At 37.9% G+C, this 18,540-nt stretch overlaps 1 pseudogene; it reads left to right on the top strand.

Annotated features, from left to right (window-relative positions):
* Window positions 1-1,120: 1,120 nt before the first annotated feature.
* On the top strand, window positions 1,121-2,167 carry LOC122212817 (annotated as a pseudogene).
* Window positions 2,168-18,540: the final 16,373 nt, after the last annotated feature.

The raw sequence follows: 18,540 nt of genomic DNA on the forward strand, positions 1-18,540 counted from the left end.
GGGAGAGAGAGGGTAGAGAGAATCCCAAGTAGGCTCTGAGCTGTCAGTGCAGAGGCTTACATCAGTCACTACCCTGAGATCATGACCACACCCAAAATCAGGAGTCAGACCCAAACTGACTGAGCCACTCAGGTGCCCCTATTGGAGATTGTTTAATGGCACAAGAGGGTATCCTTTTATTAAATGAATTTCCCTGCAAAGGTGTCCATAAAAATATTTTAAAACAATTTTGTGGACATCATAAAGTGGATATTAGTTGTTTGTCCTCTTGTCCTCTTGAAAATTGAGAGTTGAACTTCAGCAATTCCCTACTGATATAAAAAGAGATTATAAAATGAATCACCATGATGAAAATAGAGGGGAGTGTGCCAGGTTCAATGCCAATAAAATTTGTTCATAGGATTTGTAATACAATTGTTATTTCCATCCTCTCATATGTTTGTATGCAAATCTTCATATCCCTGATATGAATCATTAGGTTGTATGACAATGAGAATTAAGGTTTTTGTTGAAAGATTATTAATAATTATCTAATTTTAAGGGGAGATTGTGCTGAATTAACAGGATAGACCAAACGCGATCATGATGGTCTCTAAGTTTGGAAGCAGGAAGAAGAAAAAATGTCACAGTATGTGATGGAAGACTTGCCTGGACATAATTTTCCCCCCAATTGTTTCTTTCGTAATTTTTTTTTCCCATTAGGGTAAAATGTGCAACAGTTGAACTATACAAACATCTATGCAAACTTTAATGGCTATTAGGATTCTTGATGCTGAATATGAGACAGGAAAATGCAGAACAGGAAAGCAAACTTTTAAACAAAGATATGAATATACTGTATGGGGAGTATGGGGAATGGGAACATCATCCTGGCATTAATATGGATATGAGATCTCTCTTTCTCTGTGTCTTTCTCCTTCCTCTCTTTCCTTCTCTCCTTCCCAGTTTAGATGACACATATAGACAGACAGATAGATAGAGAGGTAGATATAGAAAGATAACATATAGATACGTATGTAAATAATATACACACAGTCAAATGGTGCACAAATAATATTGAGACTCTATTTCTAAGACTTTATACAACATAGACTTAATGATTAATTGAGTAAAACAAAAAATGATCTGTGGTGATGATTTTGACAAAGGAATAAATGACATTGATAACGTGAGGTCTAATTTTTCAGATAGACAAAATATGTTTTTTCTTTGTCACTGTGATGATGATATCGTTCATTATATTTGTATGAAGATAGGCCAGTTCTTACAAGTTCGTATTGGAATTTTTGCCAACACCTTCCTGCTTCTCTTCCACATCTTCATGCTACTTCTGGATCACAGACCTAAGCCAACTGTCCTGATCACCTATCACTTGGCCTTTGTCCACATAATGAAACTGTTCACTGCACTGTTTTTTAATGTCTACAGGCCTGTTTGAAGTACTGAACATTCTAAATGATTTCAAATGCATGGCTTTATTCTGCATGATAAGGGTGACACGGGGTCTCTCCTTGAGCACCACCTGCCTCCTCAGCATGTTCAAGGCCATCATGATCATCCCTAGGACCTCCTGGTTGGCCAGCTTTAAACATACGTGCAAAAAGGACATCTTCCATTCTTTTATCATCTTATGGTTTCTCAGTTTGTCTCTCATTAGTGCCTGCATCTTGTATACTGCTGCTCCTTCTAATGTGACCCAGAGCAATCTACTGTGTGTCAGTAAACACTGCTCACTTTCCCGCCTAAACTCCATCATCAGGGGACTGTTTTTCACGTTTTCAATATCCAGGGATGTTTTCTTTGTTGGAGGCATGCTGCTCTCAAGTGTGTACATTGTGATTCTCTTGTCCAGGCTTCAAAGGCAGTGCCAGCACCTTCCCAGCATCAACCTCTCCTCAAGAGTCTCCCCAGAGAGAAGGGCCACCCAAACCATCCTGCTGTTGGCAAGTTTTTTTTTTTTTTTTTTGTTTTTGTGGTCATGTACTAGGTGGGCGTCATTATCTCCTTCTCCTCCACTCTCTTATGGGCATATGACACAGTCATTCTGGATTTCCAGAAGCTTGTGCCCAATGTCTATGCCACTGTCAGTGCGTTGGTGCTAATAAGTTCTGATAAAAGGATAGAAAATGTGTTTCGACTGTGTGGGAAAATTGCAATCAAGTTATAGGTACATACTGTGGAAATCATTATCTAGAACTGATCATTTTGATTTCATTCAAATTATTGAGTGTTTATTTATATATAACATTTAAATGTAATTTTAATTTGTATGTCATTGAAAGGTTTACTGTGTATAAATAATAAATATTTTTGAAACCTCTGGTAACAATTACCCACAAGCTTTTTTTGAGTTTAGTATCAAGTAAGATTCAATATTGCCATGTGTTGAACATTCCTTTATCTTTCATTTTATTTCTCAAACACTCTTGAGTAAAATTTTCTCTATAGAAGTAAAATACACTCTAAAGCATGACTATTGTAATCTATTACAATGCAGTGAAATACACTCTAAAAAATGACTATTGTACTTTATTACAATGCATTACCTATTGATAATACAACATTTGAAAATTCTGTTTACTCTTTTTACTTCAAGATATTTAGCTGTGCCTCTAATTTTAACTGAGCAACACTTTTCTCAGCACTATTTATATTTATTTCTATGAGTTCCGGCTTCTATTAGGGCTGCAGAGAGTGTACTCTCACCTCTGTATGTTTTCTAATTTATCATTCTCTTCTTTTAAAGGTTGTAAACTTTGTTTCATGTTACAACATATATATTTTTAAATTCTTTTATTTACACAGTTTGAGTAATATTTCTGGTGAGTATTTTATTTATCTGCTTTTGTTACAATTAATTTCTTATTTGTAAATTCATGCCTAGTTTTGAAATTAGAAATTTATAATCATCATTTTTTTAGTTTTGTTTTTTAATTTGTATACAGTAGTGAAACATTTAAATGATTCTTATTTCTTCCCATTCTGATCTTCATATAATATAGTGACAATTCTATTCTCTATAAATGTTCTCTCTTGAATGGATTTGGCTTCAACATTTTTGTTCATTATTCTAGTTTATTATTTCTTTCATCAACTCAGACTAATACAATATTTAACTAAATTATTGTGTACTAAATTGAGTTATTTAATTTTCAAGATTTAATTGTATTAGGCCTCTTCTTCACAATATCTCTTACAAGTGTATAGTTTATTTGTCTTTCGACATTATTTTTATTTCCTATTTTTCCTGTCTTTACTTAAATATTTTATATGTTGTAGATGAAATTTATTGTCAAATTGGTTTCCATACAACACCCCGTGCTCATCCCAACTGGTGCCCTCCTCAATAACTATCAAATAATTTAAATATATTGCTGATATATTTATTTTGTGACATGTAATTTCTTCTACCCTATACCCAAAACTAATTTAATTGTGTTTCACCATTAATAATTTCATTGTGAACTTTGGGACATATCACAGTGCAGGTATCTCTAGTCTCTTTGTACCAATCACCCTGAGGACGAATTGGAGTACCACACAGGTTTGAGCTCCTTGTAGTCAGTCAAGATCTGGATGGAGAGACGGTCTCTGATTTTGATTGCTTCTTTAGATCCTTAACTTGAATTACTTAGCTTTCTGGGATGTTCTTATATTTTATTATTATCCTTGCTGTACATTATAAGGATTCTTTTACTTTTGTATTTTATATATTTTTTCTATTTAAATTAAAGTTAGTTAACTTGTAGTGTAGTATTGTTGTAAGGAGTACAACCCAGTGATGCATCCCTTTCAATAATGACCAGGGCTTATCTGAACAAGTGCCTTCTTAATCCCCGTCACACAATTACCCCATCCCTACAACAAACACCACTCCAGCGACCCTCAGTTTATTCTCTGTATTTAAGAGTCTCTTATGGTTTTCCTCTCTCCATTTTTATCTCATTTTCCCTACCTTCCCATATATTCATCTATTGTGTTTCTTAAATTCCGCATATGAGTGAAATCATATATTGGTTTTACTCTGACTGACTCATTTCCCTTAGCATAATACTCTAGTTCCATCCACATGTTTGCAAATGGCAAGATTTCATTCTTTTTGATTGTTGAATAATATTCCACTATGTAATATATTTATCCATTCGTCAGTCAATGGACCTTTTGACTCATTACATACTCTGGCTACTGTTAATAGTGCTGCTATAATCATTGTGGTGCATGTGTCCCTTTGAATTAGCAATTTTGTATCCTTTGGGTGTATACCTATTGGTGCAATTGCTGGGTCATACAGGTCTATTTTTAATTTTTTGAGGAACCTCCATGCTGTTTTCAGAGTGACTGCATCAGTTTGTATCTCCACCAAAAGTGTAAAAGCGTTCTCCTAATTCCACATCCTCACCAAAATCTGTTGTTTCCTATCTTGTTTTTTTAGCCATTCTAACAGGTGTGAGGTGGTATCTCATTGTGATTTTGATTTGTATTTCTCTGATAATGAGTGAGGTTGAGCATCTTTTCTGTGTCCGTTGGTCCTCTGGGTGTGTTCTTTGGAAATTGTGCATTAATGCCTTCTGCTCATTTCTTCACTGGATTATTTGTATTTTGGTTGTTGTGTTTAATAAGTACCTATTTTGGATACTGACCCTTTATCTGATATCTAATCTACAAATCTCTTCTACCATTCCATGGCTGTCCTTTAGTTATGTTGTTTGTTTCCTTTGATTTGCAGATTTTTTATCTTGATAGGGTCCTAATAGTCCATTTTTCCTTTAGTTTCCCTTTCTCCCGGAGGTATGTCTAGTAAGAATTTGCTGTTGCAGAGTTCAAAGAGGCTACTGTCTGTTTCCTATTCTGGGGGTTTTGACGGATTCCTGCCTCATATTTAGGGATTTCATATATTTTGAATTTAGTTTTGTTTATAGTATAAGAAAGTGATCCAGCTTCATTTTTCTGCATTTCACTATCCAGATTTCTCAGCGCCATTTGCGAAAGAGACTGTCTTTTCTTCCACTAGATATTCTTTCCTGTCTTGTCAAGGATTAGTTGGTCACACATTGTGGGTCCATTTCTGGATTCTGTGTTCTGTTCCACTGAACTATGTGTCTGTTTTTTGTGCCAATACCATACTGTCTTGATGATTAGAGTTTTTAATACAGCTTGATGTCCACAATGTGATGCCTCCATAGTTTCTCCTTTTCAACATTACTTTGGCTACTTAGGGATGTTTCTCTTTCCATAAAAATTTCAGAATTGTTTCTTCAAACTCTGTGATGAATGCGGGTGTTATTTTAATAAGGATTCCATTGAATGTATAGATTGTTTTCGGTAGTATAAGCATTTTAACAATATTTGTTCCTCCAATCTACTAGCATGGAATGTTTATGCTTTTTTATGTCTTCTTTTTTTAAGTTTTTAAGTGTTTATTAATTTTTGAGAGACAGAGAGAGACAAAGTGTGAATTGGGGGGGGGAGGACACAAAATCTGAAGCAGGCTCCAGGTCCCGAGCTCTCAGCATAGAGCTCAACACAGGGCTCTAAATCACACTCTCAGAGATGATCACCTGAGCCAAAGTCAAATGCTTAACTGACTCAGCCACCCAGGTGCCCCACTTTGTGTGTTCAATTTCTTTCATAAGCTTTCTATATTTTTCACCATATAGGTCTTTGACCTCTTTGGTTAGGTTTATTTTTTGGTATTTTACATCATTTGGTGTAATTGTAAATGGGATTGATTCCTTGGTTCCTATTCCTGCTGTTTCACTATTGGTGTAAAGAAATGCAACCAGTTTCAGTATGTTGATTTTATACCTTGCAGCTTTCTGAATACATGAATCAGTTCTAGCAGTTTTTGGTGTCTTTGTGGTTTTAGCATAGAACATCATGTCATCCGTGAAGAGTGAAAATTTGACTTTTCCCTTGCCAATTTGTATGTCTTTTATTTCTTTCTGTTGTGTGATTGCTGAGGCTAGGATTTCCAGTAATATACTGAACAGCAGCTGTGAGAATGGACATCTGTGTCGTGTTCCTGACATTAGGGGGGAAACTCTCAGCTTTTACCATTGAGGATGATATTCGGTGTGGGTCTTTCCTATATGGCCTTTATAATGTTGAGGATTGTTCCTTCTATCCTTATTTTCTTGAGGGTTTTTTATCAAGAAAGAGTGCTGTATTTTGTCAAATGCATATTCTGTATCTATTTAGGGTATCATGATTCTTATCTTTACTTTTATTAATGTGGTATATCACGTTGACTTATTTGCAAATATTTATATCATCCCTGCAGCCCAGGTATAAATCCCACTGGATCTCTTTGCATAGTACTTTTAATGTAATGTTTAATTCTATTTGCTAGTACTTGTTGAGATTTTTGCATCCAGATTAATCGGGGATATTGGCCGATAAGTCTCCTTTGTTTGTTTGTTTGTTTGTTTGGTGTGTGTGTGTGTGTGTGTGTGTGTGTGTGTGTGTTTGAGTGTGTATCTGTGTGTGGCATCTTTGTCTGGTTTTGGATCCAAGGTAATGATGGTGTCCTGGAATCAGTTTGCCAGCCTTCCTTCCATTTATATTTTCGGGGAAAACTTTGAGAAAAGTAGGTATTAACTCTTTAAATGTCTGGTAGAAATTTCCTGGGAAGCCAACTTGTCCAGGATCTTATAATTGTTTATATTTCTTTGACATACATTGTGGTCTTCCCTCTTTTATTTGTGATTTTTTCGATTTCAGTATTCTTTATTTTCTTCTTAAGTCTGACTAGGGATGTTATCAGTTTTTTTTTTCTTTGAAAGAACCTACATTTACTTTTAGTTATCTATTGTACTGTTTTGTTTGTTGGTTTCAAATATTGTTTATATCTGCTCTAATGTTTATCATTCCCCTTCTTCTGCTGGCTTTTGGCTTTATTTGCTGCACATTTTCTAGTTTCTTTAGGTGTAACGTGAGATGTGTATTTTGGGACCTATCGTGCTTCTTGAGATAGACTTTTATGTATATGCCTGTTAAGATGATCGTTGCTGAATCACATAGAGTTTGAACAGTCGTGTTTTCAAGTTCATTTGCTTTCATGTATATGTTTTTAAATTATTTGCTGATTTCCTGGTTAACCTATGCATTCTTTTTTTATATATTAAATACAACTTACTGTCAGATTGGTTTCCATGCAACACCTAGTTTTCATACCAACAGGTGCCCTCCTCACTGCCCATCACCCACTTTCCCATCTCCCCCACCTCCCATCAACCCTCATTTTTTTCTCAGCATTTAAGTCTCTGACGGTTTGCCTCCCTCCCTCTGTTATTTCGCCCTTTCCCCTCCCCCATGTTTTTCTGTTAAGTTTCTGAAGATCCACATATGCGTGAAAACATTATTAACTGCCTTTATCTGACTTATTTCACTTAGCATGATACCCTCCAGTTCATTCATGCATTCACGTTGCTACAAATGGCTGGATTCATTCTGTCCCATTGCCAAGTATATACGTTATATATATATATATATATATATATATATATATATATATATATATATATATTTCACTCAGTTTAACACTCTCCAGCTCCATCCACGTTGCTACAAAAGGCCATATTTAATTCTTTCTCATTGCCAAGTAGTATTCCATTGTATATATAAACCCCAATTTCTTTACGCATTCATCAGTTGATGGACATTTAGGCTCTTTCCATAATTTAGCTATTGTTGAGAGTGGTGCTATAAACATTGGGGTACAGTTGCCCCTATGCATCAGTACTCCTGTATCCCTTGGATAAATTCCTAGCAGTGCTACTGCTGGGTCATAGGGTAGGTCTAGTTTTAATTTTTTGAGGAACCTCCACACCGTTTTCCTGAGCGGCCGCACCAACTTGCGTTCCTGCCAACAGTGCTAGAGGTTTCCCACTTCTCCACATCCTCTCCAGCATCTATAGTCTCCTGATTTGTTCATTTTGGCCACTCTGACTGGCGAGAGGTGATATCTGAGTGTGGTTTTGATTTGTATTTCCCTGCCGAGGAGCGACGTTGAGCACCTTTTCATGTGCCTGTTGGCCATCTGGATGTCTTCTTTAGAGAAGTGTCTATTGATGTTTTCTTCCCATTTCTTCACTGGATTATTTGTTTTTCGGGTGTGGAGTTTGATGAGCTCTTTATAGATTTTGGATACTAGCCGTTTGTCTGATATGTCATTTGCAAATATCTTTTCCCATTCCATTGGCTGCCTTTTAGTTCTGTTTATTGTTTCCTTTGCCGTGCAGAAGCTTTTATCTTCATGAGGTCCCAATAGTTCATTTTTGCTTTTAATTCCCTTGACTTTGGGGATGTAGCAAGTAAGAAATTTCTGCAGCTGAGGTTAGAGTGGTTTTTCCCTGCTTTCTTCTCTAGGGCTTTGATGGTTTCCTGTCTCACATTCAGGTTCTTTATCCATTTTGAGTTTGTTTTGGTGAATGGTGTAAAAAAGTGGTCTAGTTTCATTCTTCTGCATGCTGCTGTCCAGTTCTCCCAGCACCATTTATTAAAGAGACTGTCTTTTTTCTATTGGATACTCTTTCCTGCTTTGTCAAAGATGAGTTGGCCATATTTTTGTGGGTCCAATTCTGGAGTCGCTATTCTACTCCATTGGTCTATGTGTCTGTTTTTGTACCAATACCAGGCTGCCTTGATGATTACAGCTTTGTAGTAGAGGCTAAAGTCTGGGATTGTGTTGCTTCCTGCTTTGGTCTTCTTCTTCAATGTTACTTTGACTCTTTGGGATCTTTTGTGGTTCCATACAAATTTTAGCATTGCTTGTTCTAGCTTCCAGAAGAATGCTGGTACAATTTTGATTAAATTTGCATTGAATGTGTAGACTGCTTTGGGTATTATTGACATTTTAACAATATTTATTCTTCCAACCCTTGAGCATGGAATATTTTTCAATTTCTTTATATCTTCTTCAATTTCCTTCATAAGTTTTCTATAGTTTTCAGCATACAGATCTTGTACATTTATTCCTAGGTATTTTATGCTTCTTGGTGCAATTGTGAATGGAATCAGTTTCTTTTATTTGTCTTTCTTTTGCTTCATTATTAGTGTATAAGAATGCAACTGATTTCTCTACGTTGATTTTGTATCCTGCGACTTTGCTGAATTCATGTGTCCGTTCTAGTAGACTTTTGGTGGAGTCTATTGGGTTTTCCATGTATAATATCATGTCATCTGTAAAAAGTGAAAGCTTGACTTTATCTTTGCCAATTTTGACACATTTGATTTCCTTTTGTTGTCTGATCGCTGATGCCAGAACTTCCAACCCTATGTGAAACAATGGTGGTTAGAGTGGACATCCCTCTCGTGTTCTGATCTCAGGGAGAAAGCTCTCAGTTCTTCCCCATTGAGGATGATATTAGCTGTGGGCTTATCATAAATGGCTTTTATGATGTTTCAGTACATTCCTTCTATCCCGACATTCTCGAGGGTTTTTATTAAGAAAGGATGTGCTGAATTTTGTCAAATGCTTTTTCTGCATCGATTGACAGGATCATATGGTTCGTATCTTTTCTTTTATTAATGTGATGTATCACGTTTATTGATTTGTGAATGTTGAACCAGCCCTGCATCCCAGGAATGAATCCCATTTGATCATGGTGAATAATTCTATTTATATGCTGTTTAATTCAATTTGCTAGTTTCTTATTGACAATTCTTGCATCCATATTCATCAGGGATATTGGCCTGTAGTTCTCTTTTTTTACTGGGTCTTTGTCTTATTTAGGAATCAAAGTAATGCTGGCTTCATAGAATGAGTCTGGAAATTTTTCTTCCCCTTCTACTTTTTGGAATAGTTTGAGAAGGATAGGTATTCTCTCTGTTTTAAATGTCTGGTAGAATTCCCCTGGGAAGCCATCTGGTCCTGGACTCTTATTTGTTGGGAGATATTTGATGACTGATTGAATTTCTTTACCGGTTATGGGTGTTTTTGAGTTTTCTATTTCTCCTGGTTTGAGTTTTGAAGTGGGTGGGTGATTAGGAACTTCTCCATTTTTTCCAGGTTGTCCAGTTTGTTGGCATATAATTTTTCATAGTATTCCCTGATAATTGCTTGTATTTATTTCTGAGGGATTGGTTGTAATAATTCCATTTTCATTCATGATTTTATCTATTTGGGTCATCTCCCTTTTCTTTTTGAGAAGCCTGGCTAGAGGTTTATCAATTTTGTTTATTTTTTCCAAATACCAACTCTTGGTTTCGTTGATCTGCTTTACAGTATTTTTAGATTCTATATTGTTTATTTCTGCTCTGATCTTTCTTATTTCTCTTCTTCTGCTGGGCTTGGGGTGTCTTTGCTGTTCTGCTTCTGTTTCCTTTAGGTGTGCTGTTACATTTTGTATTTGGGATTTTTCTTGTTACTTGAGGTAGGCCTGGATCGTAATGTATTTTCCTCTCAAGATTTCCTTCGCTGCATCCCAAAGCGTTTGGATTGTTGTATCTTCATTTTCATTCATTTCCACATCTTTTTTAATTTCTTCTGTAATTGCCTGGTTGACCCATTCATTCTTTAGTAGGGTGTTCTTTAACCTCCATGCTTTTGGAGGTTTTCCAGACTTTTTCCTGTGGTTGATTTCAAGCTTCATAGTATTGTGGTCTGAAAGTATGCATGGTATGATTTCAATTCTTGTATACTTATGAAGGGCTGTTTTCTGACCCAGTATGTGATCTATCTTGGAGAATGTTCCATGTGCACTCGAGAAGAAAGTATCTTCTGTTGCTTTGGGATGCAGAGATTCTAAATATAACTGTCAAGTCCACCTGATCCAATGTATCATTCAGGGCCATTGTTTCTTTATTGATCCTGTGTGTAGATGATCTATCCATTGCTATAGGTGGATTATTAAAGTCCCCTGCAGTTACCACATTTTTATCAATAAGGTTGCTTATGTTTGTTATTAATTGTTTTATATATTTGGGGGCTCCCATATTCGGCGCATAGATATTTATAATTGTTAGCTCTTCCTGATGGATAGGCCCTGTAATTATTATATAATGCCCTTCTTCATCTCTTGTTACAGCCTTTAATTGAAATTCTAGTTTGTCTCATACAAGTATGGTTACTCCAGCTTTCTTTCGACTTCCAGTAGCATGATAGATAGTTCTCCATTCACTCACCTTCAATCTGAAGGTGACTTCAGGTCTAAAATTAGTCTCTTGTAGACCGCAAATAGATGGGTATTATTTTTCTATCCATTATGATACCCTATGTCTTTTGGTTATAACATTTAGTCCATTTACATTCAGTGTTATTATAGAAAGATATGGATTAAAGTCATTGTGATGTCTGTAGGTTTCCTGCTTGTAGCAATGTCTCTGGTACTTTGTCTCACAGGATCCCCCTTAGGATCTCTTGTAGGGTTGGTTTATTGGTGACGAATTCCTTCAGTTTTTGTTTGTTTGGGAAGACCTTTATCTCTCCTTCTATTCTAAATGACAGACTTGCTGGATAAAGGATTCTCGGCTGCATATTTTTTCTGTTCATCACATTGAAGATCTCCTGCCATTCCTTTCTGGCCTGCCAGGTTCCAGTAGATAGATCTGTCACTACTCTTATTGGTCTCCCTTTATATGTTAGAGCACGTTTATCCCTAGCTGTTTTCAGAATTTTCTCTTTATCCTTGTATTTTGCCAGTTTCACTATGATATGTCATGCAGAAGATCGACTCGTTATATCTGAAGGGAGCTCTCTGTCTCTCTTGGATTTCAATGCCTGTTTCCTTCCCCAGATCAGAGAAGTTCTCAGCTATGATTTCTTCAAGTACACCTTCAGCACCTTTCTCTCTTTCTCCCTCTGCTGGAATCCCTATTATACGTATATGATTGCGTTTCATGGTATCACTTAGTTCTCTAATTCTCCCCTCATACTCCTGTATTTTGTTATCTCTCTTTTTCTCAGCTTCCTCTTTTTCCATAATTTTATCTTCTAATTCATCTATTCTCTCGTCTGCCTCTTCAAACCGAGCTGTGGTCGCCTCCATTTTATTTTGCACCTTGTTTATAGCATTTTTTAGCTCCTCCTGACTGTTTCTTAGTCCCGTGATCTCTGTAGCAATAGATACTCTGCTGTCCTTTATACTTTTTTCAAGCTCGGTGATTAATTTTATGACTATTATTTTAAATTCATTTTCTGTTATATTGCTTAAATCGTTTTTGGTCAGTTCATTAGCTGTCGCTACTTCCTGGGGTTTCTTTTGAGGAGAATTCTCCCGTTTCGTCATTTTGGATAGTCCCTGGAGTGGCGCGGAACTGCAGGGCTCTTCCTCTGTGGTGTCTGGAGTAACTTGTGTTGGTGGGCAGGGCTGCAGTCAGACATGATGTCTGCCCCAGCCCACAACTGGGGCCACAATCAGACTGGTGTGTACCTTATCTTCCCCTCTCCCAGGGGCAGGACTCACTGTGGAGTGGTATGGCCCCTGTCTTGGCTACTTGCACACTGCCAGGCTTGTATTGCTGCTTCTATGGGATCTGGCGTATTAGCCGGGGTGGATCCACAAGGTGCACAGGGGCTGGAGGGGCAGGCTCAGCTTGCTTTCCCTTTGGTTGTCCACTGTGGGCGGGGCCCAGTGGCACTGAGAGGGAAGCTGACCCATTGGAGGAATGGATCCACAGAAGCACAGCATTGGATGTTTGCACAGTGCAACCAAGTTCCGTGATGGGAACTGGTTCCCTTTGGGATTTTGGCTGGGGGGTGGGCAAGGGAGATGGCTCTGGCCAGTTCCTTTGTTCCCTGCTGAGCTGAGCTCTGTCCTCTGGGGCGCAACACCTCTCCCTCCCATTGTCCTCTAGCCCTCCCACTCTCAGAGCAGAGCTGTTGACTTATAACATTCCAGATGTTAAGTCCCACTGGCTGGCAGAACACACTCTGTCCCTCCTCTCTGCTTTTGCAAGTCAGACTCGGGGGCTCTGCCTTGCAGGGCGGGCTGCCCCTCAACCGCCCTGGCTCCCTCCTGCCAGTCCGTGTAGCATGCCCTGCCTCTCTGTCCTTCCTACCCTCTTCCATGGGCCTCTTGTCTATGCTTTGCTCCAGAGAGTCTGTTCTGCTAGTCTTCTGGCGGTTTTGTGGGTTATTTAGACCGATGTGGGTGGAATCTAAGTGATCAGCAGGACGCGGTGAGCCCAGCATCCTCCTACGCCACCATCTTCTTCCAGGGCCCCCTTATTTCCTTCTTTGAGTTTTTTTTTTTATCAATAATGGATTCTGTATTTTTTCGAATGCTTTTTCTTCATATATTGAGATAATCATATGATTCTTATCTCTGATTAATGTGGTTTATCACGTTGATTGATTTGCGAACATTGAATCGGCCCTTCATCCCAGGAATAAATTTCACTTGATCATGGTGAATAATTCTTTTAATGACTGTTGGATTTGATTTGTTACTCTCTTGTTGAGAATTTTTGTATCCATGTTCATGAGGGATATTAGTCTGTATTTCTACTTTCTTTTTTTTTTTTTTTTACTTTTTTTTTTTTTTTTACTTTTTTTTTCTTTTTTTTTTTCTTTTTTAATATATGAAATTTACTGTCAAATTGGTTTCCATACAACACCCAGTGCTCATCCCAAAAGGTGCCCTCCTCAATACCCATCACCCACCCTGCCCTCCCTCCCACCCCCCATCAACCCTCAGTTTGTTCTCAGTTTTTAACAGTCTCTAATGCTTTGGCTCTCTCCCACTCTAACCTCTTTTTTTTTTTTTTTCCTTCCCCTCCCCCATGGGTTTCTGTTATGTTTCTCAGGATCCACATAAGAGTGAAACCATATGGTATCTGTCTTTCTCTGTATGGCTTATTTCACTTAGCATCACACTCTCCAGTTCCATCCATGTTGCTACAAAAGGCCATATTTCATTTTTTCTCATTGCCACGTAGTATTCCATTGTGTGTATAAACCACAATTTCTTTATCCATTCATCAGTTGATGGACATTTAGGCTCTTTCCATAATTTGGCTATTGTTGAGAGTGCCGCTATAAACATTGGGGTACAGGTGCCCCTATGCATCAGGACTCCTGTATCCCTTGGATAAATTCCTAGCAGTGCTATTGCTGGGTCATAGGGTAGGTCTATTTTTAATTTTCTGAGGAACCTCCACACTGCTTTCCAGAGCGGCTGCACCAATTTGCATTCCCACCAACAGTGCAAGAGGGTTCCTGTTTCTCCACATCCTCTCCAGCATCTATAGTCTCCTGATTTCTTCATTTTGGCCACTCTGACTGGCGTGAGGTGGTATCTGAGTGTGGTTTTGATTTGTATTTCCCTGATAAGGAGCGACGTTGAACATCTTTTCATGTGCCTGTTGGCCATCCGGATGTCTTCTTTAGAGAAGTGTCTATTCATGTTTTCTGCCCATTTCTTCACTGGGTTCTTTGTTTTTCGGGTGTGGAGTTTGATGAGCTCTTTATAGATTTTGGATACTAGCCCTTTGTCCGATGTGTCATTTGCAAATATCTTTTCCCATTCCGTTGGTTGCCTTTTAGTTTTGTTGGTTGTTTCCTTTTCTGTGCAGAAGCTTTTTATCTTCATAAGGTCCCAGTAATTCACTTTTGCTTTTAATTCCCTTGCCTTTGGGGATGTGCCGAGTAAGAGATTGCTACGGCTGAGGTCAGAGAGGTCTTTTCCTGCTTTCTCCTCTAAGGTTTTGATGGTTTCCTGTCTCACATTCAGGTCCTTTATCCATTTTGAGTTTATTTTTGTGAATGGTGTGAGAAAGTGGTCTAGTTTCAACCTTCTGCACGTTGCTGTCCAGTTCTCCCAGCACCATTTGTTAAAGAGACTGTCTTTTTTCCATTGGATGTTCTTTCCTGCTTTGTCAAAGATGAGTTGGCCATACGTTTGTGGGTCTAGTTCTGGGGTTTCTATTCTATTCCATTGGTCTTTGTGTCTGTTTTTATGCCAATACCATGCTGTCTTGATGATGACAGCTTTGTAGTAGAGGCTAAAGTCTGGGATTGTGATGCCTCCTGCTTTGGTCTTCTTCTTCAAAATTACTTTGGCTATTCGGGGCCTTTTGTGGTTCCATATGAATTTTAGGATTGCTTGTTCTAGTTTCGAGAAGAATGCTGGTGCAATTTTGATTGGGATTGCATTGAATGTGTAGATAGCTTTGGGTAGTATTGACATTTTGACAATATTTATTCTTCCAATCCATGAGCAGGGAATGTCTTTCCATTTCTTTATATCTTCTTCAATTACCTGCATAAGCTTTCTATAGTTTTCAGCATACAGATCTTTTACATCTTTGGTTAGATTTATTCCTAGGTATTTTATGCTTCTTGGTGCAATTGTGAATGGGATCAGTTTCTTCATTTGTCTTTCTGTTGCTTCATTGTTAGTGTATAAGAATGCAACTGATTTCTGCACATTGATTTTGTATCCTGCAACTTTGCTGAATTCATGTATCAGTTCTAGCAGACTTTTGGTGGAGTCTATCGGATTTTCCATGTATAATATCATGTCATCTGCAAAAAGCGAAAGCTTGACTTCATCTTTGCCAATTTTGATGCCTTTGATTTCCTTTTGTTGTCTGATTGCTGATGCTAGAACTTCCAGCACTATATTGAACAGCAGCGGTGACAGTGGGCATCCCTGTCGTGTTCCTGATCTCAGGGAAAAAGCTCTCAGTTTTTCCCCGTTGAGGATGATGTTAGCTGTGGGCTTTTCATAAATGGCCTTTATGATCTTTAAGTATGTTCCTTCTATCCCGACTTTCTCAAGGGTTTTTATTAAGAAAGGGTGCTGGATTTTGTCAAAGGCCTTTTCTGCATCGATTGACAGGATCATATGGTTCTTCTCTCTTTTTTTGTTAATGTGATGTATCACGTTGATCGATTTGCGAATGTTGAACCAGCCCTGCATCCCAGGAATGAATCCCACTTGATCATGGTGAATAATTCTTTTTATATGCTGTTGGATTCGATTTGCTAGTATCTGATTAAGAATTTTTGCATCCATATTCATCAGGGATATTGGCCTGTAGTTCTCTTTTTTTACTGGGTCTCTGTCTGGTTTAGGAATCAAAGTAATACTGGCTTCATAGAATGAGTCTGGAAGTTTTCCTTCCCTTTCTATTTCTTGGAATAGCTTGAGAAGGATAGGTATTATCTCTGCTTTAAATGTCTGGTAGAACTCCCCTGGGAAGCCATCTGGTCCTGGACTCTTATTTGTTGGGAGATTTTTGATAACCGATTCAATTTCTTCGCTGGTTATGGGTCTGTTCAAGCTTTCTATTTCCTCCTGATTGAGTTTTGGAAGAGTGTGGGTGTTTAGAAATTTGTCCATTTCTTCCAGGTTGTCCAATTTGCTGGCATATAATTTTTCATAGTATTCCCTGATAATTGTTTGTATCTCTGAGGGATTGGTTGTAATCATTCCATTTTCATTCATGATTTTATCTATTTGGGTCATCTCCCTTTTCTTTTTGAGAAGCCTGGCTAGAGGTTTGTCAATTTTGTTTATTTTTTCAAAAAACCAACTCTTGGTTTCGTTGATCTGCTCTACAGTTTTTTTAGATTCTATATTGTTTATTTCTGCTCTGATCTTTATGATTTCTCTTCTTCTGCTGGGTTTAGGCTGCCTTTGCTGTTCTGCTTCTATTTCCTTTAGGTGTGCTGTTAGATTTTGTATTTGGGATTTTTCTTGTTTCTTGAGATAGGCCTGGATTGCAATGTATTTTCCTCTCAGGACTGCCTTCGCTGCATCCCAAAGCGTTTGGATTGTTGTATTTTCATTTTCGTTTGTTTCCATATATGTTTGAATTTCTTCTCTAATTGCCTGGTTGACCCACTCATTCGTTAGTAGGGTGTTCTTTAACCTCCATGCTTTTGGAGGTTTTCCAGACTTTTTCCTGTGGTTGATTTCAAGCTTCATAGCATTGTGGTCTGAAAGTATGCATGGCATAATTTCAATTCTTGTAAACTTATGAAGGGCTGTTTTGTGACCCAGTATATGATCTATCTTGGAGAATGTTCCATGTGCACTCGAGAAGAAAGTATATTCTGTTGCTTTGGGATGCAGAGTTCTAAATATATCTGTCAAGTCCATCTGATCCAATGTATCATTCAGGGCCCTTGTTTCTTTATTGACTGTGTGTCTAGATGATCTATCCATTTCTGTAAGTGGGGTGTTAAAGTCCCCTGCAATGACCACATTCTTATCAATAAGGTTGCTTATGTTTATGAGTAATTGTTTTATATATCTGGGGGCTCGGGTATTTGGCGCATAGACATTTATAATAGTTAGCTCTTCCTGGTGGATAGACCCTGTGATTATTATATAATGCCCTTCTTCATCTCTTGTTACAGCCTTTAATTGAAATTCTAGTTTGTCTCATACAAGTATGGTTACTCCAGCTTTCTTTCGACTTCCAGTAGCATGATAGATAGTTCTCCATTCACTCACCTTCAATCTGAAGGTGACTTCAGGTCTAAAATTAGTCTCTTGTAGACCGCAAATAGATGGGTATTATTTTTCTATCCATTATGATACCCTATGTCTTTTGGTTATAACATTTAGTCCATTTACATTCAGTGTTATTATAGAAAGATATGGATTAAAGTCATTGTGATGTCTGTAGGTTTCCTGCTTGTAGCAATGTCTCTGGTACTTTGTCTCACAGGATCCCCCTTAGGATCTCTTGTAGGGTTGGTTTATTGGTGACGAATTCCTTCAGTTTTTGTTTGTTTGGGAAGACCTTTATCTCTCCTTCTATTCTAAATGACAGACTTGCTGGATAAAGGATTCTCGGCTGCATATTTTTTCTGTTCATCACATTGAAGATCTCCTGCCATTCCTTTCTGGCCTGCCAGGTTCCAGTAGATAGATCTGTCACTACTCTTATTGGTCTCCCTTTATATGTTAGAGCACGTTTATCCCTAGCTGTTTTCAGAATTTTCTCTTTATCCTTGTATTTTGCCAGTTTCACTATGATATGTCATGCAGAAGATCGACTCGTTATATCTGAAGGGAGCTCTCTGTCTCTCTTGGATTTCAATGCCTGTTTCCTTCCCCAGATCAGAGAAGTTCTCAGCTATGATTTCTTCAAGTACACCTTCAGCACCTTTCTCTCTTTCTCCCTCTGCTGGAATCCCTATTATACGTATATGATTGCGTTTCATGGTATCACTTAGTTCTCTAATTCTCCCCTCATACTCCTGTATTTTGTTATCTCTCTTTTTCTCAGCTTCCTCTTTTTCCATAATTTTATCTTCTAATTCATCTATTCTCTCGTCTGCCTCTTCAAACCGAGCTGTGGTCGCCTCCATTTTATTTTGCACCTTGTTTATAGCATTTTTTAGCTCCTCCTGACTGTTTCTTAGTCCCGTGATCTCTGTAGCAATAGATACTCTGCTGTCCTTTATACTTTTTTCAAGCTCGGTGATTAATTTTATGACTATTATTTTAAATTCATTTTCTGTTATATTGCTTAAATCGTTTTTGGTCAGTTCATTAGCTGTCGCTACTTCCTGGGGTTTCTTTTGAGGAGAATTCTCCCGTTTCGTCATTTTGGATAGTCCCTGGAGTGGCGCGGAACTGC

The sequence above is a fragment of the Panthera leo genome, assembly GCF_018350215.1.
Source record: "Panthera leo isolate Ple1 chromosome F3 unlocalized genomic scaffold, P.leo_Ple1_pat1.1 chrF3_random_Un_scaffold_30, whole genome shotgun sequence".
Taxonomy (NCBI): Eukaryota; Metazoa; Chordata; class Mammalia; order Carnivora; family Felidae; genus Panthera; species Panthera leo.